Source organism: Cupressus sempervirens, chromosome 10 (assembly GCF_028749045.1).
Source record: "Cupressus sempervirens isolate cs-2001-9-10 chromosome 10, ASM2874904v1, whole genome shotgun sequence".
Lineage (NCBI taxonomy): Eukaryota > Viridiplantae > Streptophyta > Pinopsida > Cupressales > Cupressaceae > Cupressus > Cupressus sempervirens.
This window is the reverse complement of record NC_143127.1, coordinates 824465168-824488968: the sequence shown is the minus strand read 5'-3', so window position 1 is coordinate 824488968 and position 23801 is coordinate 824465168. Positions and strand designations below refer to the sequence as shown.

The 23801-nt window shown below is 33.6% G+C and overlaps 2 pseudogenes across 1 annotated transcript in view; both read left to right on the top strand.

Moving 5' to 3' along the window:
* Positions 1-1674, top strand: part of LOC149536486 (L-ascorbate oxidase-like) — a 19510-nt pseudogene extending 17836 nt beyond the window's left edge. Inside the window, exon 6 of the transcript XR_016356801.1 lies at positions 1649-1674. The product of XR_016356801.1 is annotated as an L-ascorbate oxidase-like (transcript). The remainder of the gene's footprint in view (positions 1-1648) is intronic.
* An 8962-nt stretch (positions 1675-10636) lies between these two features.
* Positions 10637-23801, top strand: part of LOC149536485 (L-ascorbate oxidase-like) — a 47658-nt pseudogene continuing 34493 nt past the window's right edge.

Sequence of the window (23801 nt, the reverse complement as noted above, 5' to 3'; positions counted from 1 at the left end):
TCAAATTTAGCATTATTGAGTCTAAATTGAACACCAAAAAGGGCAAGTAGGGTGCTAGAAGAACTAGCAAACACATCAACCTAGAGAAATTCAAGACCCCCTGAAGTATGATTCTAGCTCTGACTCCTTTGATAGTGAGGATAGACCTGCTAAAAAGAAATGCCTCCACCAAGACATTAAACCTGCCCGTAGCTCCATTAATCTATCCCATGTCTTTGACACTCTGGAAGCTACCTAGGCTTGTAATGGGGGAGAAGACATCACCTCTCTTGGGAAGGAAACCCAGAAGGATGCCAAGAAGAAAGGTAAACATAGCGACACTAAGATAGGGATGGAGAGGCTTGAGAAGGCCATGAAAAACCTATTAGATAACCACACCACTATCTGCCATGGATTTGAAAACATTATGGAGTTCTCCAACAAGGTTATGCACTCTTCAGCCACTAGCCTCTACTTCCTATAGGCTAACAAAGAGGAGAAGGACTTAGGAAAGACAACTGAGACAACCCATTCCATTTATGGGTTCCTTGAGGAGGATTGGCTCAAGACCATCTTGGATAGACTAATGAAAGTGGAGGAGGAAGATGTAGCTAAGGAGGCATCTATGGAATAGAAGAATGGTGACCAAGAGAATGAGGAGGGCATCTAGCCTAAGGTCTATTGTTTTTAATTTCTATTTTTATGTTTATGTCTATGAACTTTACAACCCATAGGGTTTTTTGGATTATGTTGTTTATTATGACCAATAGCAATGATGTTTTAAAATGCTATTGGTTTTCTATGTAGTTTCTTATGAATAGTAGTTTAAGGACTATGGTTAAAGACAATTCAAACTTGAGCATTTTATGTTTTTTGATGTTTAAAATTGGTATTGGTTAGTTAATAGGGAGGTAACCTTCAACTGAATTTTCAGTCATTTTGTACTCCAGGGTCAGCCCCCTATTTTCCATTGGCTACTATCAATTCCTTCAAAATCATAATTTAGTCACCAGATAATTAAAAACATAACTAAGCATCAAACATTAATTTTATGGTTTAACCATTTAATTAAAATTTTAATTAGTTATTTTATTAAGAGGACCACTCTTTGTTAATATATGCTTTTGAATTATGATTTTTTTCCATATTTATAGTAGAAATAAGGTCCAATTATAGAAGAGAAGTCAAACAAGATACACTCATAGGCAAATAAAAAAGTGACAAATATAAAATAGAAAAATAAATAAAAAGTACTTATATAATTCTAAAATATTATTAATATTTAAAAACTCATCATATAATCATGAATATTATATCTTTTAAATTTATAATATTATAATTATAATTAGATAATATTTTAAAATAGATTATTTGAAAATAGCCTAACCCAAACCTTATAAATTTGTTGTTATCCATAGTCCAAAATTAAATTAAATAACTTTCTACTTGTCTTCCCCTTGCTGCTGATTGCTTGGATAAATGGCAAATGTCCATAAGGCTGAGCTAATTTTTGATTCACACCTACTTTTTTCATCTTTTTGAAAATGTCAAGTACAAATCATGATGCCTTTCTTTGGATCAACATAAATGGTACATATTTATTCAATCATCTTGCAAGCGATATTAAGGATTATGGAATGTTTATTTTCAAATGAAGTTTTGAAACCTCAATATAAGGTACACCTTCATCATTAAAATAGGTTTTAAGGATATTCAAAATCCCATATCATGTTTACATGGGATAGGATATTAAATTCCATCAAACAATCTATGTTGGCCCAACTAGAAACCCAAGAATCAAGAAAACCAAAATACACACCAAAAACCAACTACTAGAACCAACAAGAAACAAGAAACAACCTAAAGAAAAAAGAAAACCTAATAGAAAGACAAGGAATTAAACCATCTCCAAAGGAAATGCTTCCAATTCCTCTTTAACCCATGAGATCTTTAACATTTCTTACTTCAACTCAACCAAATTAGAAGTAGAGTGTACCATCTATTTCCACCTTGAACTTGACCTTGTGAACCTTCTTGGGTCAGCAACTTGACCTATATGATCACCCACCTCAACATCCAATACCAACATATTCCCATAATCTTGATCAAATTTTCCAATTAACCTATTCAGACAATCAATGGATGCTAAAAAAAAATTCTAGCAAAGTAGTCCCTTTAATCGAGGACTTCATTTTGTTAACCTTTTCCTACAAATCTTCCAGCATTTTGTATAGAAAACCATTTTGACCAACAATCCCCTTTTTATTAGAGTTCTTGATATGCCCTTGTATCCCCTTCACCTTAAAACTAAGATTTTATAGTTCACATTGAGGGTTTTAATAGAATTAGACATCCATTTCTTCATACCAAAGGAGTAAAGGGAAATGTCTTTGGCAATCAAGAGCACTCCAAAAGGTGGGTCAACCTTAGTATCTTTCAAATCATACTCAATAAATTTGACATTAACTTCATTCATATCAATAGTCTTAAAGAGGGAGATATACTTATCTTTCCTCATCTCTTCAGAGCAATTCTTAGTATCATGCTAGTTTCTGCCCCCAAATTCCTCTTCTATCACATTATTCGTAGAAATGTGAACATCATGCTCAATAAAATCTGCATAATCAACCAACACTAGAGCTTCCTTATCATCCTCATTAGTTGTCTCATTATTAAGATTATCGTAAATAATCTTATCATTATTTGTCAGAGGGAAAGCATTATCCTCTTGTGGGCATTGAAATAATGGGGAACTAGGACTAGTTTGGTTAGGGGAAAAGGATTTCTCCATAGATCTATATGACTCTGCACTCTTAACCTAATCCTTCATATACATACTATCCTCTTGTTGAGAAACATAGGAATCCTATAATAAGTCCTTATTACTCTCCTCTTATCAATCAAGCTCCATTGTACTATTATCTAGGTTAGGCTTTACCTTCTAAACAAAGTCAAGAAAATTCAATTCCAATTTATCCAAAATTATTTTCACCTTACTCTTATTGATGCTTGGCCCATATAATGGATCATTTTTCACAAATAATAGAATCCCCCACATTCTTTTTAATATATTAAAAATTTAGGAGAATTAACCCTTCATGCAAAACCATTTTCCTAGTTTTCTTTCTAAACACTTTAATTACATGAGAGAGGGAACACATAAGAGAAAAAGGGAGACAAACTCTTCTCTTCTACAAATGATGAGCTGAAAAGAAACATTTGAAGAAAAAATGTATCATTCAAAAAGTATTTTGTAACACAACCAAATAATCATGAAAGATATTATCCTTTAATGGTTTTTGTTATATTTTCAATAATTTTGATCATAATGAAAGATATGACAAGATGAGAAAAGCTCAAATAACTTATTTGAATTAGATTCATAATTTTTGTCACGAGGAAAGTGAGTGCAAGAGAAAAATAAAAAAATCAATAGAAGGATAGTGTTATGAAAAAAATTCACAGGAATCACTATCTATGTTATAACTTCAAGGTTACAAAGACAATAAATGTACAAAAAAATTAACAATCTATAGGAAAAGAAATATGAGTTGTTTAAAGTATGGATAGACATATCACAATACTAAATCTTGTAAATTTGATAGTATACCAAAAATAATAGGATGTGGTGATGATGTCACAAAATCTAGGAGATCTTAGAAGTAGACAATAGAATGGAGAAAGAGATTTGATGGTATAGATGTTTCACTAGCACTAAACTCATATACTAGTCCTACTAACAACTAGACTGAGAGTTTTGGTTTAGGGAAAGTATTGAACAATTTTTTTTTAAAACTATCCCTAAGAGGTATCAAATGCAATTAGGTTGTTACTATCAAAAAAGGGTGAATCCATTAATGATGACAAGAAGGTTTTGAATGATAGATAAGAGAATTATATTGGTTGCATTAAAAAAATTAAATTCATGTGGGATTTTAAATTATGATTATTTGTTGCTCTAAAAAAGAAGATATTTCAAATAGTTTGGTTTAGTAATACAAATGAATACATTTTTTAAGTTGTCAAAAAGTTGAATTTAATAGGGTATGTGCAGAACCGTAGTGTGCCTAAAAGTGGCAATATAAAAAATATGTCTAGTTTGAAGCATATAAAGGTGTTTCATAATATGATTTGACTTTTTTCCCACCCATTCTAATACCAAACAAAAAAAGTAATACCTTGCCTTATTGTGTACCCCATTTCATATCAAGTACCTGATTTGAAATTGAGTACCCAATAAGGAAATGTATTATATTTTTGGTTTGGTATCCAATATATGAACACAAATCATGGCCCTAAATTCAAATGTAAAAGGAGTGTGGACCAATTTTTGAGTTATATAGTCCTACTATAATATACTTCTAATAGAACTATAGAGGGGGGGAGGAAATTATTATATATCATTACTAAAATTTATCATATGCCATTACATAATTATATTTATATATTATTATATAATCATATCTTATATTATTAAAGTTATAAATTAATTTCTTTATAAGTATTTTATGTATAGATAGTACTTATTACATGTCATTATATTATTATATATTATATAAATTAGTAACCTAAGCTAATAAATTATATGATGATGTATGGTCCTAGGTGGAGGCAAGGGTGGGTGATGCTAGGGACATACATGTTGTATTCCAATGGGTTGAAAGGGATCATTAGATACCCTATGACCCCTTTCAACCTACTATGTCATAACATATGTTGCTAAGGGTCCTAGGGCCACTAAGGACATATATCTTGTGTTCCAATGGGTAGAAAGAGATCATAAAGTATCTTATTACCCCTTTTGAACCATTACATCACAAAATATATTCCTAGGGGTCCTAGCAATAATAGGGCTATACGTGTTATTTTTTAGTGGGTTGAAAGGGGTCATACAATATGCGATGACCCCTTTGACCCATTACATGACAATATATGTTTTTATGGTTCATAGGACACCTAAGAACATATATTTTCATGTAATGGGTCAAAAGGGATCATAGGGTTTTTGATAACCCCTTTTGACCCATTCCAATACAACATGGATGGACCTAGAGATCTTAAGACCCATCAAAACATATATTATCACGTAGTTTCTTGAAAGGGGTTGTAGTGTATCCTTTAACCCCTTTCATCCCATTGGAAAACAACATGTATGTCCTAAAGGATTCTAAGACCCCAAAGAACATATGTTTTTATGTATAATGGGTTGAAAGAGGTCATATGATACCATATAAGCCCTTTTTACCCATGGGAACAAAAGATGTACATGAACAAGTGGTAGTTCTTTGAAGGAAATAGTAAGAGTCCTAGCGAAGGCAAATGGCTTCACAAATTATGACCAAGGAACAAGCATAGATAAAAGGTATGGAAAGGTTTGCTGACACTACTAGATGAAGAGAAATTGTAAGAACATGGCAGCAAACCAGCAAGAATAGAGCGATTTCCTAGGGTAACTTTTGAACTCAATGAACACTTCAATATTCCACTCTATTTGTATAATGATAGAAAAAAGTGTATAACTGATGCACAATGTAATGCCATGCCAAGGGATCCAAAAGAATTAACCTAAAGTTTTACTAAGTTTCCCAAACATTTTTTTCTAAAGAAATAACATACACATCAAACATAAAGTAGTGGAAGCAATAACATACAATCATACATAAGCAACAAAATAGATTACATTCCTTAAGGATCCCAAGATGTTGAGTCACATTTAATTTAATTAATACTAAGTTTAATAAATACCACATATATATGAAAGAATAATTAAAAGTCCAATGTCCATTTAAATAATATACATTTGTTCTGAATGCCTCCTAGCAATAAAATTTGGAATGCTCAATCATCCACTATACATATCACAGGGCATGAAAGGCTAAAAGAATATACATTTGTAAAAATAGAATTATGTCATCCTCCTTAGATCCATGATACAAAGTACAATACAATAAATGAAACCATCCATAATAAAGATATAACTATCCATCATAAAGATACAACCATCCATCATAATTCTAAGAATTTTCCTAAGGGCAAAATTCACCCAAGAACCAAGAACTCATACAAAAGCACAACTATAGACCAAAAATGGAGAGAGTATGATCAGAATAACAATGTATTCAATAATGGATACTTGAGAGTACACTAGGAGTGCCTAATTATAAAGGCTATAGGAGAGCTTCTAGAATCCATAGAAGTTAGCATCATGATGTGTCATACAACCAAGCACATGTCCACCAGACATGCATTATCCTCCATTAAGCACGGAAGTAAGTGTGGTGATGAGAGGATAAGCTTAGAAGGGTGGGACACGCAAAATAGTGTTGTAGACACCATGTGCTCAAATAAAGGTGCATACTCTTGTGTTGTCAACACGACAAATCACAAGGTGTGCAAACTCCTAAGTGTCTCAAATAAAAATAATAAAATAATGCAATATAATTAAATAATGCATTAACCTAAGTAAACTTAAGTAAGTGTAAATAGTAAAGTACTAATTTACACCAACACCCCCCCTTAAGTGCAACTTAGGCGAATGCCCTTAAGCTTACGATCTAGGATGAAGATGCATAATGGGTCTCGTCTACTAGGCCATGTTAGGCACCCATGTACATAATGAAATGCAATCTCCCATAAAGCGGGAAAAGAGGGAAAACCTCATGGGAAAAACCCTCCCCCAAAAAGAGAGATGAAAGAGGATGCATCGATGGATAGAGTAATCAAGACCCCCCATGATGACATACATCCAGTATATACAAAAGAGAATGAAAGAAGGAAGAGAGACAGAAGAGGCTCCCCCCCCAAAAGAAGAATGCCAACAGGTGAAAGCTGCTCTGATGAAGAAGCTGGTCCAAGAATGCAGAATGGTGTTCCTCCCCTTAGGAAGAAACAATGCCCAAGGTACAGTCTTGAAGATGTGTGCTGGCCCTAAAACCTACTCAAGTATCCCTGTACTAATGCTGAAGTTCACCCCTTCCAACTGTGCTGAAAAGAATGAATGCAAATCTATCAAGGATGTCTGGTGAACCTGTTCCACTGAACCATCTGTCTCCTCTATTGATAAAGAGAGCTCCACTAATTGCTGTTCATAAGGATCCATAATCACACCAAACTAGGAAGATTGATCATGTAGAGAATGGACATGAGGGTCAGAGTGAGCCTTCGCAACAACTGTAGAAGTATCATCATCAATGAGAAGATGTGTGTCCTTAAGTCTATCTCCCAAGTCAAATGAAGCTAGAGCTGGAAGACAAGATGTACCATGCTTAGATGGACCTTTCACTGTGGCAATGTAAGCATGTGGACTAGACTGATGTGACCTCTCACTGCAACTGTCGATAGAACCCCACATATCTGAACCCGTTGAAGCACTATCACTAGTGTCACTATTAGTTTCCACTGTGTATGAAGTGCAGAGAGGAGTAGAGGATAAGCTCGGAGAACTTTCCTCAAAGTGAACATCCTCCTCCACAAAAATCTCATGAGTCTCTGGATCCATAAGTATGTAAGCCTTCGCATTGTCTTCGTAACCAATAAAGGTACAAGGCCTAGGTGTCGGTACCTTGCAACTCTTGGAAGAAAGGTTTGCCCATGCAGGACAACCGAAGACTCTAAGGTGACTCACAACTAGTTTTCTGCCACACCATGCCTCAAAAGGAGTCTTACCATCTAAGGCTGGATGAGGAGACCTATTAAGTATGTGAGTAGCACTGCTAATGGCTTCAACTTCAAGTGTAGGATCGAGAGACTTGGCCTTAATCATGCAACTTGCCATGGTCTTGAGAGTCCTAATCCTCATAGCTGCAACATCTATCTTGTGTAGACTGAATGCTGGTGAGTTCTGAAGATCAATCCCCTCAATTTTATAAAAGTTCTTAAGTTTCCTATCAACATATCTGTTCTCATTGTCGACTCTTAATACCTTGATGGTTTTCCTTGACTTGTGTTCAACATGAGTCTTGAAGTCTTGAAGCTTGTGAACTACTTCATTCTTGTGATGAAGGAAGAAGACCTAAGTGAATCTAGAAAAGTCATCAACAAATGCAAGTATGTAGCGGCCTTGGCTGACTAAAGTCACTGCAAATGGTCCTGCTAATACCATGTGAACTAACTGAAGAACAACTGGAGCTCTAGAAGACTTCCCTTTATCATAATTCTCCTTGAGATGCATATCCACTGAACAAGGTGAACACTCCCCCTTTAAAAAGTTGATATTGGGTAGACCTTTGACCATGCATTTTGAGCAAAGTTGTTGAAGAGAGCGGGAGTCAAGGTGACCAAACTGCTCATGCCATAAGTTGTTGTTTGAATTAGAGTGAGTTAACAAGGCTTGAGAAGAACTCTTAGGCACGAAGTGGGAGAAGGAATAAAGCCTCCTGTCATCATTGACTTTCCCAACTGCTACCAATGAATCATCTTTGAGACTTCGTACCATCACTGAATCAGGAAGGAACTCAACCTTATGACCATCTCCAAGGTGAGTGATTTGGTAAACTAATAGGAGATTAGAGATTAGATTTGGAACATAGAGAACATCTTTGAATTTCACATCTTCCATTTCAACATGTCCTTTCCATTCAACTTCCATTTTAGTATCATCTCCCATGAAGATGTGTGGTGCCTTTGATTGCTTCAATGAAGAAAAATCTTGCTTTGAAGAACCCATGTGGTAAGAGGCACCTGAGTCAAGTATCCATTCTGAAGAAGAATTTGTGTTGGCCATAAGTGCTTGACCTTTACCCTTCGAAGAGGTTGGAGTAGAATCCTTGGAAGTACCTGGCACTTGAACCTTATTCTTCTTGAGTAGATTTTCTAACTCATCGATTCTTTTTGTCTTGCAATGATGCTCATCATGATTTGGCTTTTTTCAATATGCACAAAAGAGTTTTTCCTTCTTTTCATTAGTTCCTTTCTTGTTTGAAGAAGAATCGCCTTGTTGAGAGGAGTCATGTTGTGTCTCAGATTGTGTTTTCTGCTTCCACTGCTTCTTCTTGTTGTTGCTTTTCCCCCCTTGTCTTGATTTGGAACCATCACTAGCCATCAAGGCTTTGGTCTTAGATGACTTGAGAAGACCAAAATCCACCAAGTGAGATTTTTCAACAATCAACGTGTCTGCAAATCCATCAAAGGAAGGTTTCTAGTAAGCAGATCCCATGGCCAACTTGTGGATATTAAAACTCGAAACAAAGTTAGCATACTTAGTAAGTAGCTTTTTCAAGATGTGATGTATCAACCTATCATCCTTCATGGGATTTCCACAATCATTTAGAATTTCCCTATACTCATTGACTTTGATGATATAATCTTGAATTGTGTCATAATTTTAGGATCCAAGAGAAGTAGATCATCCTCAATCTGAAATCCCTTTTCTTCATCCACTTTACCATACAACTATTCAGGTTTGTCCCAAGCTTCCTTAGAGTCTGAACAATTTTTAATGTGGAAGAGAAGATCGCTATGTACACAACTCTTAATTACACCTAAAGCTTGTTGGTCTTGACTTGTCCATTCAATGAGTTCTTTAGCATCAGTAGGTTTGGTAATTGTACCATCAACATACAAACTATATCCTTTTTCTATTAATCTACTCCATGCAATATCTTTCCATGTAGAATAGTTGTGTGAAGTTAGAGGAGGACATTTAAAACCCATGATGTAGAAATGAAAGAGCACAATAGAGACACAAGAACACAGTACACACCCCCCTTTTCACTCAATCAAAAGATCCCCCCAAAAAAGATGCTTTGGCACTTTAAAAATAGTGCGTTTACAATGAGCCACTTGTCAAAATGAACAAAGTTGAATTTTTGATTTGGCTTTTACAACTACCATATGAGCCTTAAATTTGTCACTAAAGTACTGTAGCTTAGTTTTACAACAATTCTGAAAAAGAATCAAAGCATTACAATGCCAAAGAAGGCCTAATTCTGAAAGTGAGAATTTTGTCCACACAACCCTATAATTTGACTTCAAATCTGGAAAGTAGATGAAAAAATATGCACTTTCAAAAAAAATAAAACCTAAGAAGGTGATCAGATGTGCCCATACAGAGCTTCTGAAGTTGCAAAAGGCAGGATTATGCAGGTACAGTCACCAAAAAATGAAAATTATACAAAATTTGTGAATCAAAACCAGAAAACACCACTACCACTAGAAAATTCAAGAAATTCTACCTGATTTGAAAAAAAATTGCACCTGAATCGGAGTCCAGATGTCCAAGTTATGAGCTCGCAAAGTCAGGCTGCCAAACTGAAAAGCAAATTGGAGAGGGGTCTGGAGGAGAAACTATGAAGTTAAATTTGATGGTCAAATGGCCATCAATGTAGTTCAAAAATGGCCTGGTATGATGTCTAGACAAGCATCAATTTTAGACTCTAGGAATGATGATGTCAGCAAAAAATTAGCACCCTTGGGTGACGTGGCAACCGAGTCAACAATTTGTACTGTATGAAAATTATGCAGGGAAAATCTGTACGATGACGTGTCCTCCTACGTGTTAGTACAGATGCTAACGGTGTTGCTGACTGTGCATATGACTTGGCAAATTAAATTATGCCAAGTGTCTGCTGACTGTGCCTAGCTGTGGGTGCTGAGGTGCCACGTGTCAGAGTTTGGGTGAATCTAATATCGCCATGTGTCAAGCAATGATAGGTTCCACATGGAGGAGAAGTCTACAGGCATGGCTTCCTCAGTACTAACTAGGCAGTCCAGTCAATATCTGCATGGCAGACTGGTGTGCTGCAGACTGGATGTCGTTCACCGATTTTCTAGCAGTGTTCGCCGGAGAAGAAGTTTGGTCACCGGAGTGGGTGTAATTATCCCACATTCGGTGGGGATTGGGCCTACAGACTTTATAAAACACACTGCACTCGGAGGTAATAGCAAAGCCTCGCTGGGTTCCGTGGCAGTGTCAAAAATGTTTGAATGGCCGCAGGTATAAATTGAGTCCTATACCAGACAGTGGTCAGCCGACTAAGGATTTAGAGCGGTAATTTAAAGAGGAAATATCACAGTTATACGACCCGAGTAATATAAATCCTACAAAAAATAATATAAATTCACCAAATGTGCAGTACGGGATCTGACAGCATGTACCACAAAAAAAAAATTTTCTCTGACGAAAATTTCAGAGAGAAAATGCAGATTCGAAATTAATCAAATAAATTTGTGAAAAATAATCATACCCATACCGCAAATCGGGGCCTCCGGGTTTCGATTTGCAAAAAAAATTTGCCTCACAGTCAACTATGGGCCAAGGTAGTCATGCTTATAGTCGATTTTCACCTGTTCAACGTTCCAAACGCAATGAAGAGGTCAGATCTGGTGTTGGATGCTCTTAATTTCTGTAGCACTCTAGATTCAGGCTGAGGTGATGAAGCATGCAAGAGGTCTCGAACGGCTTGTGAAGAGAAAGTCTCCAAGATTTGATACCATGTAAGAATTTTCTTAAGGGAAAAATTCACCCAAGAACCAAGAACTCATACACAAGCACAACTATAGACCAAAAATCGAGAGAGTATGATCAGAATAACAATGTATTCAATATTGGATACTTGAGAGTACACTAGGAGTGCCTAATTATAAAGGCTATAAGAGAGCTTCTAGAATGCATAAAAGTTAGCATCATGATGTGTCATACAACCAAGCACATGTCCACCAAATATGGACTATCCTCCATTAAGCATAGAAGTAAGTGCGGTGATGAGAGGATAAGCCTAGAAGGGTGGGACATGCAAAACAGTGTTGTAGACATCATGTGCTCAAATAAAGGTGCATACTCCTATGTTGTCAACATGAAAAATCACAAGGTGTGCAAACTCCTAAGTGTCTCATAAATAAAAATAATAAAATAATGAAATATAATTAAATAATGGATTAACCTAAGTAAACTTAAGTAAGTGTAAATAGTAAAGTACTAATTTACACCAACAATAATACATAGAAATAAAATGAAAGGAAATGCAGATAAGGAAACTCTAAGCATGGCATCAACAGATGAATCTCAATAGTAAGAGTAAAAAGCACTACCATCTGACTACATGGTAACCCAAAAATGTCCACTCTCACCATGCTAAGGAGATAGTCTCAAGTCTCAAATAGGATATCAATCCAAATATCAAAAGTACTCTCTAAGTCCACGAAGTCCTAAAAGTAATCTAACTCAAAGGTTCTAAAATAAATTGACATCTAATCCCAGAGGCACACAAAGACACGTAGGAAACCTACTATGTAAGCAGGAAATTTTTATTGCATGAATCATGCTAGAGTTACCCTGGTAGCCTCTCAAGACCCTGACCCAATAGTGATCCCTATGTGGCGCTAGTATCCTCTCATACTGACAAGGCATACTAATGATGCAAGGTCGTAACCAAGTGTTCTCTCTACTCCCATCCTAGTCTATACTAGCACTCAAGTCATGGGTGAGAACATACAAAGACTCTTATTAGGTTCATTTTACGCTCATTTAGTGTAGAGTTTTCACTTATTAAACAACTTACAATGGGTCACCTTGGCAACCACTTAGGGCCCCAACCTCCATTGCAAGATACTTCTTGACATTACATATAGATAACCTACCCTAGGCTCATAAAATCACAAATCAAATGATCATATAAGATCACCTCCGTCCTATACAAGTGACTAGAAAGCATCAAATAATAATAACACATTAGTTCTCTAGGAGCAACTAAAAAGCATCCCAAAATAATTGATCGAAGACTCAAAATGGTTAATTCAAATATGTCATAACATGACACAACCAATAAAAAATCATACCAAACACCTCAATCCTATGAAAGTGACTGGAAAGCAATCCAATTATACTAATTGAAGACTCCTAAATGGTTAAGCCAAGTAGGTCATAACATTCACCTCAGCTTCACACAAGAACACTAGAAAGCAATAACAATCAATAGATCAACACACATCATAGAGCATACTAGACACATTACCATGGTTGAGTATAAAAGATCAAAGTCGAATACTCATAAGCTCACAAAAGAAGAACTCCCAAGCCTTTGGTAACATCGTAAGACTAGTCAACACTCTAGTCAACCAAAACTCAAAACATAGACATCATACAAATAAACCAAGTGTAGGTTTCATAGTTTGGTTTGATTTTGAAAACATATTGTTGAGTTAAATGTAAGGTTTTAGTTTCTACTTTAATGTATATTTCAAGTGAATAAATTTCATAGTTCACCCTTACAATTAACCCATTCTTATGTTCGAATATAATAAAAAATTACCCTTATTTGATTTTCAGTCAATTTTCTAAAACTAATCTAAGGGTAATTTTTTTAAATTATTAGAATAACACTTATTGATCTTCGAATAAAAAGCTTTTAATTTTATTTAAATCAATATTATTAAAATTAAATAAATTTACAACTTAACTAAATGCCTTTCAATTTTAATTAATCTTAATTAAATCTCATTTAATTAAATTGATTAATAATTATATAAAATATGCATATTAATACACGATTTATGATTCTAATTTATTTTAATAATAATTTACTTAAGTATTCTAATTAAATATTATTAAATTATAATAATCAAATTTTCTCCCCAAAAGTATTTTAATAATAAATAATTACAAATTTTAATTAATTATCATTAACTTCTTTAATAACTTATTTTTAAATTATTTAATAAAATAACTCTTATGTTATTAATGAAATAATAATGACAATAATAGCCATTTAATTGATTGTTTACAACTATACTCTAATAATAAATCTTTTAAATTTATTTATCATATATTAAATATATTTAAGCTTAATAATAAATATATATTAATAAAATCTTATTAATTTTTTATTTTTTATTTTTTTTCAGTAAACGGCCAAGACCATGATAAATTTTATTAGTGAAATAATAAGTTACAATAGGTTTCTCCATTCAAACAGGCACTGGTAGGAAAGAATGGAGAAGAAAACCTCGAGTCTTGCTCAGGATAGATGTCCTATATTATTACAGAATTAAAAGGGGCATACCCCAGTGAACTAATGTCCTTATTAAAATTACAATTAAATTACAATCAATAAAGGGACAAGCCTCTGATAATAACAACTGCATCCAATCTTCAGAAGCGACTACCGAATGGTATATGACTAGGATCAAGTTAGCTTACTAAGAGGCAATCAATCGAGTAGAAAACTAACCTACCTGCTAATAACATAAAATGGTTAGATATCATATATGGACAACAAAATTATGTTCTGACGAAGAATTTAGAGTTGGTGTCATCCTTCAATAGTCTCCAATTAATCAAACCATGAACATTAATTTAAAATTTTAATAAAACAAGGAAGACCTAAGAGTAACCGAATACAAGTAGCAATACTATCTTAACTCCCCTAAGCATCCATGATTAATTATGAATAGAAAGAGATAATCCAATAACATATATAAATTAATGAACATATAAAACTAAAGGAAAATTCACTTAAAAATCTTACCTTCAAGCTACTAACCAAATACTGAAATCCCAGGGACAATAATGAAAGAATTAATAGTAGCAAAAAGTACTTTCTAATGCATATTGATATAGACTAGAAGCAATCTGGAGATGAAAAATTATCTATGAATTTGAACCAAAAAACATCTTAAGACATGCATGAGCTTCAAATGTGATCTCGAGGTAACTATGATATAAGCAATATGCATATACCAAAGCCTTGAACAGAGCATGTTTACATCATTACGACTGAGTCTAAACCAAGTTTAAACAATTATCTCATCTGGACCTCATGTCATCCATAAGACAAAGAGTAGTAATAGAATCAATATTATCAGAGAGATCAATCTTGGTAAAACCAAACAAATATAATATAAATATGAAGGAAGCTTAGACCGAAATAGAGTATATCAGCATACTAGTTAGCACTATCTAGGAATATACAATCTGTACACTCCTTCTAATGTATCAATTAGTAATCAAGTTTAAAATGTTCATCTTCGTAAACCATTATATAACTATTCACCATGGTTGAGCATTACCTACCCTATGATATGCTATCTAGCCGAACTCCATAGCAGGATAGCAAAGAATTTAAAGCTACATATAATACAGGACAAGAGTAAGGCTAAGAACATACTAGTTATACACAATAAGCCTCCATGTAGGAAATCAAGGAGCTCTAAAAAATAAAACCATACACTAAAAACAAATAAAGAATAACCAAAGAAAATCATGCTACAAAGGAAAAACTACAACCTAAAGACAATCGACCAAGGATAGGCTCAAAATTAAGGAGCAAATACCCAAGTAAGAACCACAACAATAAAGAAACCAACATAAGGGAAACAAAGAAAAATGAGAAAAAGCCAAAGTGGGGGGGGGGGGGGGGGGGGGAATCTTATTAAATTAACCTTTAATGAAAACATATTTATTTTTAAATTAAATTTTAATTAATTAAATTTTTTAATAAATTAAAATTTCACATATTTTAAACTTATTAAATAATCTAATTTTTAAAAAATTTAAAAATAAATTAAAAAATTTCATGCGATTTAAAATCGTAGGTCCCTTAAAGAGACAACCAACTAGTAGCCTGCTACCTAAGGTAGTCATTACTTTGGCAATTGTTGCTATAATAGTTGAGGTAGCTAGGAGGATGGGAGGAGTTGGTATACCCCACTTATCATATTTTATAATATATTTGAAAGAAAAAAACATTAACAATCAAGCCCATACTAAATTCATAGACAATCCCCCCTACCCCCTCTTTTTAAAAAGTATTTTTTTTAAATTTAATTTTTAAAGAAAATAATTGCCTTCTTCTTTATTGCAGGTCCCTTAAAGAGACAACCAACTAGTAGCCTACTACATAATGCAGTCACTGCCTTGGCAATTGCTGCTACAATAGTTGAGGTAGCTAGGAGGATGGGGGGAGTTGGTATCCCCCACTTGTCATATTTTATAATATATTTGAAAGAAAAAAACAATAACAATCAAGCCCATACTAAATTCATAGACAATAACAATAAAACATCTTAAGACATGCATGAGCTTCAAATGTGATCCCGAGGTAACTATGATATAAGTGATATGCATATACCAAAGCCTTGAACGGGGCATGTTTACATCATTATGACTGAGTCTAAACCAAGTCTAAAAAATTATCTCATCTAGACCTCATGTCATCCATAAGACAAAGAGTAGTAATAGAATAAATATTATCAGAGAGATCAATCTGGGTAAAACCAAACCCATATAATATAAATATGAAGGAAGCTTAGACCAAAATAGAGTATATCGGCATACCAGTTAGCACTATCTGGGAATAAACAATCTATACACTCCTTCTAATGTATCAATTAGTAATCAAGTTTAAAATGTTCATCTTCGTAAACCATTATGTAACTATTCACCATGATTGAGCATTACCTACCCTATGATAGGCTATCTAGCCAAACTCCATAGCAGGATAGCAAAAAATTTAAAGCTACATATAATACAAGACAAGAGTAAGGCTAAGAACATACTAGTCATATGCAATAATCCTCCATGTAGGAAATCAAGGAGCTCTAATAAATAAAACCATACACTAAAAACAAAGAAAGAATAACCAAAGAAAATCATGCTACAAAGGAAAACCTACAACAACCTAAAGACAATCGACCAAGGATAGGCTCAAAATTAAGGAGCAAATACCCAAGTAAGAACCACAACAATAAAGAAACCAACATAAGGGAAACAAAGAAAAAGAAGAAAAAGCCAAGGGCGGGGGGGAAATCTTATTAAATTAACCTTTAATGAAAACATATTTATTTTAAAATTAAATTTTAATTAATTAAATTTTTTAATAAATTAAAATTTCACATATTTTAAACTTATTAAATAATATAATTTTTAAAAAATTTAAAAATAAATTAAAAAATTTCATGCGATTTAAAATTGTAGGTCCCTTAAAGAGACAACCAACCAGTAACCTGCTACCTAAGGCAGTCACTGCCTTGGCAATTGTTGCTACAATAGTTGAGGTAGCTAGGAGGATGGGGGGAGTTGGTATCCCTCACTTGTCATATTTTATAATATATTTGAAAGAAAAAAACAATAACAATCAAGCCCATAATAAATTCATAGACAACCCCCCCCCCCCCCCCCCCCCCCCCCCCCTTTTTTTAAAGTATTTTGTTTTTATATAATTTTTAAAGAAAACAATTGCCTTCTTCTTTATCGTAGGTCAGTTAAAGAGACAACCAACCAATAGCCTGCTACCTAAGGTAGTCACTACCTTGGCAATTGCTACTACAATAGTTGAGGTAGCTAGGAGGATGGGGGGAGTTGGTATCCCCCACTTGTCATATTTTATAATATATTTGAAAGAAAAAAATAATAACAATCAAGCCCATACTAAATTCATAGACAACACCCCCCCACCACCTCTCTTTTCGAAAAGTATTTTGTTTTTATATAATTTTAAAGAAAACAATTGCCTTCTTCTTTATCTTAAGTCCCTGAAAGAGATAACCAACCAATAGCCTACTACCTAAGGCAGTCACTGTCTTGGCAATTGCTGCTACAAATATTTGAGGTAGCTAGGAGGATGGGGGGATTTGGTATCCCCCACTTGTTATATTTTATAATATATTTGAAAGAAAAAAATAGTAACAATCAAGCCCATACTAAATTCATAGACAACACACCACACACCCCCACCCCCCCCCCCCCCCCCCCCCCTTCTTTTTAAAAAGTATTTTGTTTTTATATAATTTTTAAAGAAAACAATTGCCTTCTTCTTTACACACACACACACACACAGACACACATATACATATATATACATATACATATGTATATGTATATGTATATATATATATATATATATATATATGTATATGTATATGTATGTATATATATATATGTATATATATATGTATATGTATATATATATGTATATATATATATATGTGTATGTATATGTATATGTATATGTATATGTATATATATGTATATGTATATGTATATATATGTATATATATATGTATAGATATATATATACATATATATCTATACAGATATATATGTATATATATATCTATACATATATATATACATATATATACATATACATATACATATATATACATATACATATACATATACATATACATATATATATCTATACATATACATATACATATATATATCTATACATATACATATATATATATATATATATATATATATATATATATATATATATATATAATGTTCCAGCTTTAATCAAAGAGAGGAAATATGACCAATCGATCAAAACTTCAATTGAAAATTTTGAATTTAATACAAAACCCTTCCCCATTCAATTTTCACTTTTTAAATCTATCGAAGGAGGATCATTTGATATAATAATCTTTTCATATACAGAAACACTCATCATAGAGAATCATTCAAAAAATCATTCGCAGACACGAAGAAGAAAGGAAAAGAAAAGCATAATAAACTATGCGAGTAATCGCAAGCATCTACCTAGACTCTGATGCTAATTGCTATGCCCAAGAAGATTGTGAGAGAAATTTCTCCTCTCAAAACCTTCTCTCTTCTAAAATTCTTTTCTCTTCCAAAATTCACAATCCTTCGAAAATGAACCCTCAATTGGTGATAAGGAGTTCTCTCCTAAAATCAGGGCACTAATTGTGCATTCATCCAAGAGGACTCCTTGCTCACCAGACTTCAACTCATTATTAACTTTTCTTAATCTTTTCCATGCACATTTATTGAATTATAAAATAACTTTATTTAATTTTTACTTGACTTCTCTTTTCAATTAATTTATTAAATTTTATTCTCATGCACGCATTATGCGATTTTAAAACTTTTAGAAAATTAATATCTTTTTCACTTTTAAATTTATTTTCGAACATTTAATTGATAAAATATTTATTAACTTAAATAATAATAGTATTTAGTATTTATTTAAAAATGAACTCTAAATATATTATTATTAAATTAAATAAATATTATCACATTCTAAAATTAAACTTGTAACTTTTATCTTAAATTTTTTCATCTAATTAATCTCTCAATTAATTATATATAATTAAATATTAAAAATACTATAATAATTTTCCATTAAATTAAATTATTAATTTAATAATTTAGTTTGACTTAATTAATAGAAAAATCACCAAGGACTCATAAAAGAAAATATGAAAACGCATCATAGAAAAACACATACAAGATCAAACTAATGGGTTATAATCACAAATTAACATTATCCAATGCATTCAGAAGGTAAAAAAATCAAATACTTGTCCTAATTTTTTAGGACAAATGGCTTAAAGGTTTAGGATTTGGACTCAAGAATTTATCTCCCCTCTCTTATCATTTAGATAATGTGATAGGGTACCCTCATCCTGGTAATTCAGGGAAGTCAATACCTAGTACCTGTATTCTGCATAAAATCCACGCATGTACGAACACAATATTCTAAACTAAATAGGAAATGGTAGGAAGTGGTGCATCGTGTAGATCCTAACTAGTAGGCAACTACAACTCCCTTTCTTAACCACATTAGCAATGCTATACATAAAGAAAACTTACATGCACACCATACACATGCAGTATGGGGTAAGTATCCATAAGAAAACACATAGTAATCCATCTAACTAATCATCATTAATAAATAAAAACATTGTACAATCAATTGAATCTAAAACAATATCTGATAATCTCAAAACAATACTACCAACAAACAAGCATAAAACTGGCCTAAAAGAGTTTGGCAATAATAATAAAAATGTAAACTAGGGGCAGGCACTACATCCACCCCCTAGACTTAGGCTTACTCCTAGAAGCCTACAAGAATGGTAAAGCTAAATAACTCACTATGTGGGTCACATTGGACCCTTTCCTCCTATAGGAGGATATGACTACACTAAGAACAACACTCTCTGGGATCTACCCATTTCTCCAACTATAGCATCTGAAGCTATGGGTCTCTGGCCTAAGAATTGTGATTTCCCTTGAGGGAAATGGGATGACTTTTGTCCACATTATCTGCATGAGAAGCATTCTCTATAAAAACTTCTCTTCACTCTAAGTGTAGTAGATTACTAAACACTGACCCCACTAGGATGAGATTGAATACTCTAATACGGCTGGTCATACTAGTTGCACTTATTGTGTTGCACATTGTGATAGTTCTTAGGGATGGAACCACTATCACCACTCTGAGTTGAGGGATAAGATCCTCCCTATTGTTGATTACCTCCAAAAGGAGGTTTCTTACTATCACCTGAGTTCTAGTTACCTTTGGACACTAATGTTGTAGGTACTTGTACAAAACCCCCATGTCCTTGGTTGACACTCTACTCTATAAGAATGACTTGATGTATTTCATCTTTGAGGGTTTTAGGTTCAAATACCTTAACACCCCCAACTAGACAATTGTTTAAGCCTCTGATGAAATTTTGTTTGAACTGCGCTTAGTTATCACTAATTCCTGAAAAGGGCATGAGCTCATAGAACTTGCACTTATACTCTACTATGGTCATAGTGAACTACCTCAGGTTGGGGAACTCGTCTTCTTTATGATGCTTCCATTCCTCTCATAGGAATCTCTCCCAGAAGTTTTCCAAGAATAACTCCCATGTGACATTGTTCATGACTATGGCCAACTTCTTCTCTTTGATAGTCCACCAAGTGGCTCCAAAGTGTTTCAGGTTGGTGATAGAAAACCTTGCTTTGACATTATTTTCATAGTCCTAAATAAAAAATACCTATCAAGAGCAATAAGACACTACTCGGCTACATAACCCTAACCCAACCCATTAAAGGGTTTGACCTTGGACTTCTAAAGGTCCTTCATCTGAGTAGATATACCTGATCTCTGTCAATCCCTATGAGGGGTCCTAGACCTAGGTCTATGCTCATGTCCTGCCTAATGTGCTTCATCCTAACCAGCACCTTGAAGAGGAGGTAGGTGATCAATGATGGTCTTCATCATTTGGCTCAGGTCAACTTCATCTAAGTTAGCTTGCTGCTCTCTATGGTTCTCTTCCTGATGCTCATTAACATGCTCTTCCCTACCCTCTTCTTGATTAATGCCTTCATGGACAGACTCATGTACACTAATGTTTTTGCCTCATCCATGGCCTCTACCATGGCCTAGGCTATGACCTCTAACTGAAGATCCTATCCTAGATACCATCCTACAATAATATCCAAGATACCATATACTATAACAACCATAAAACATACTACTATAAAGCATAGATAAAAGACACATGTTTTGAAAACAATATAAGTTCAATTTTCAGTTTTGCCTATTTTTAGGTTTAATTATATTTTAAATTTGAAGTATGAGTGTTCAAGTTTGAAAGTATACAACTAAAATTTTAAATTTTGACTTAGGTTTGAAAAAAATATACTTAATATTTTTAAGTTTCATTTTTCTTATAGTGGTGTACCAATATGTCCAGAGCTCCCAATGTAGAAACTCGGGCTCTGATACTAGATGTAACACCCTGTCAAGGGATGAAAAGAAATGAACCTAAATTTTTATTATGTTTGCCAAAAAAAAAATTTAAAATAAATAATTTACACATCATGTTGGAAATATTCAAGATATGACAAGTTACTAAGAGGGGAGGGGTGAATCAGTAACTTTTAGTATTCTTACCTTTTATCACAAAGCAATCTATGCTACTGCATGCATTAATACTAAAAGATAAAAAATTCATCACACAAAAGAACACAATATTTTGGTGACCAAAAAACCTTCCAAATAGAAATTAAAATTGGGGTGGGGATGACACCCACAAAAATTCACTATTGTAGCATAAAGTTGGCCTGTTAAGGCTTAGATTGACCACTTCTAGTGATCTACCCTGTTAGGAGCACAAATGACTATTAGGTCCACCTTGTTAGAGGATTTATAAACATACAATGAAGTATGCACTCTGTTAAGAGATTTATACAAAGACTATTAAGTCTACCTTGTTAGAGGATTTAGAAACTAATTCACCTATTAAGATGACGTAGTGGATTTATTTACAATTGATTGCTGATAAGACCCTTTATGCACTGATCACCTTATGTGATGGATATAACTTTTTTGCCTCTAAATTGACCTTGCTATATTCCTTGAACTACTGCTGATAATCCTTCTCATTTACTTCCCAAAATACTTCACATTACTTCTATATTACTTCATACATATGATATCTTACAATACACCTTACATATATACCTTTCAGATTTAGAAAACTATAAGGTCAGCCAAAACACAAGTGAACAACACATTGCAAAGTCAATCTAATAGTAAATAACTCAAGTTCACTGAACTGACTTAGTGACCTTCTGATACTTAGCATCCACTGCATTACATGGCATTGTTGTGCACTCGGTAGAAGTGAAAGCTTGGTCCATATTAATCACTCAGAGTAGTTCTAAACTCAGTGACCACTGCTGACTCAGTAGATACTGCACACTAAGTTTACCTTACTTCACTTGGTAAACACTACACATTCATCGCTTAGTAGAAACTGACTTCATGTCATGCAAATTGATAACTCAGTAGATACTATGAAGCTCAATAACCATTAATTGTTCGGTGAACACTGTAAGTTCAATAAACACAGTTGAATTGTACATTCACTTAGTAGCTTTAGTAATGCTCGATGTGAACTACTTAACTACTTAACTTACAAGGTAACCACTAAATGCTTGGTATAAACTATAGACTGAGTGATAAGCTCAGTAAGCATTCAAAATCGAATAAGTGTTGTCACTAATGAAAAATACAACATAATGCTAACAATCTCCCCCTTTGGCATTAGTGAGAAAAACACTTATGAGCCAAAACTTATGTTCACTGACATTTTGATTTTGATTTTTCAAAATTGATCTTTGTAAAGCTATTGTATATACATATCTTACTTATCTCCCCCATACATATGGCATAATATATACATAGCTTTTATCTGTACATATATCAATTTATTTTCTTCCTTATTTCTCCACAAGTCTCTTTACTCTCCCTGTTCTCTTCCCTTGTTCATCTCATGCTCCCCCTTTTTTGACAATAATGCCAAAGAGTATATACAATAAATTCAAATGGAGACACTAAAATGTGAGAGAAACTTAGAGTGTACCTTGAGAATAAGAAACAATGTATTATCCCAGTTATCTTGCAAAATTTTGCAGGGGGAGAGTGCTAGTTGAACTTCTGAAAAATGTTCAATCATGTGATCTGCTATTAAAAAATTGTTCTCTTGGATCAATGTTTTTGAATAAGCAATATTTTTTTGCATTTGGTCCATAGCTGGAAGGATCATATTCTAGATGTCAATCAGTGTAGACCTGATCTTGGCTTCCTCTCTGAGTAGCTCTCCCAATGTTTTTGACAAAAAATTCAGCTTCATGTGATGTGATGAGCTTGAACTAGGGTCAAGCTGTAACTTTTGAGTACTAGCCTTCATTTCCACATCAATCTTATTTAATTTTTCCTTAATATCCTTGGTATACTTGGTAACATCACAAAGCTTTCCAAAAAGTAATGTTATGTTTATAAAGGATTGTTCAAGGTTGCTCAAAATTGTGGATAATTCTACCTACTTTATTGCAATGTGCTCAAGCACCTTATTGTCAAATTTCTTCTTTGCCTTTTCAATGAGCTTCTCTTGGCTAGAAGTGTCCTCATTGAACTTATTTATAGCCTCTTCTAATTGTAAAAAATTGTGTTGAGATGGATCAACATCAACACCTATAGCTTTAGTAGTAGCTCTGACAGGTAAAATTCCATGTTTTTCTTCACAACTTTGAATTCTAAGTCCACTGCCTCACATGGCACACTATTCAAATGACTAGA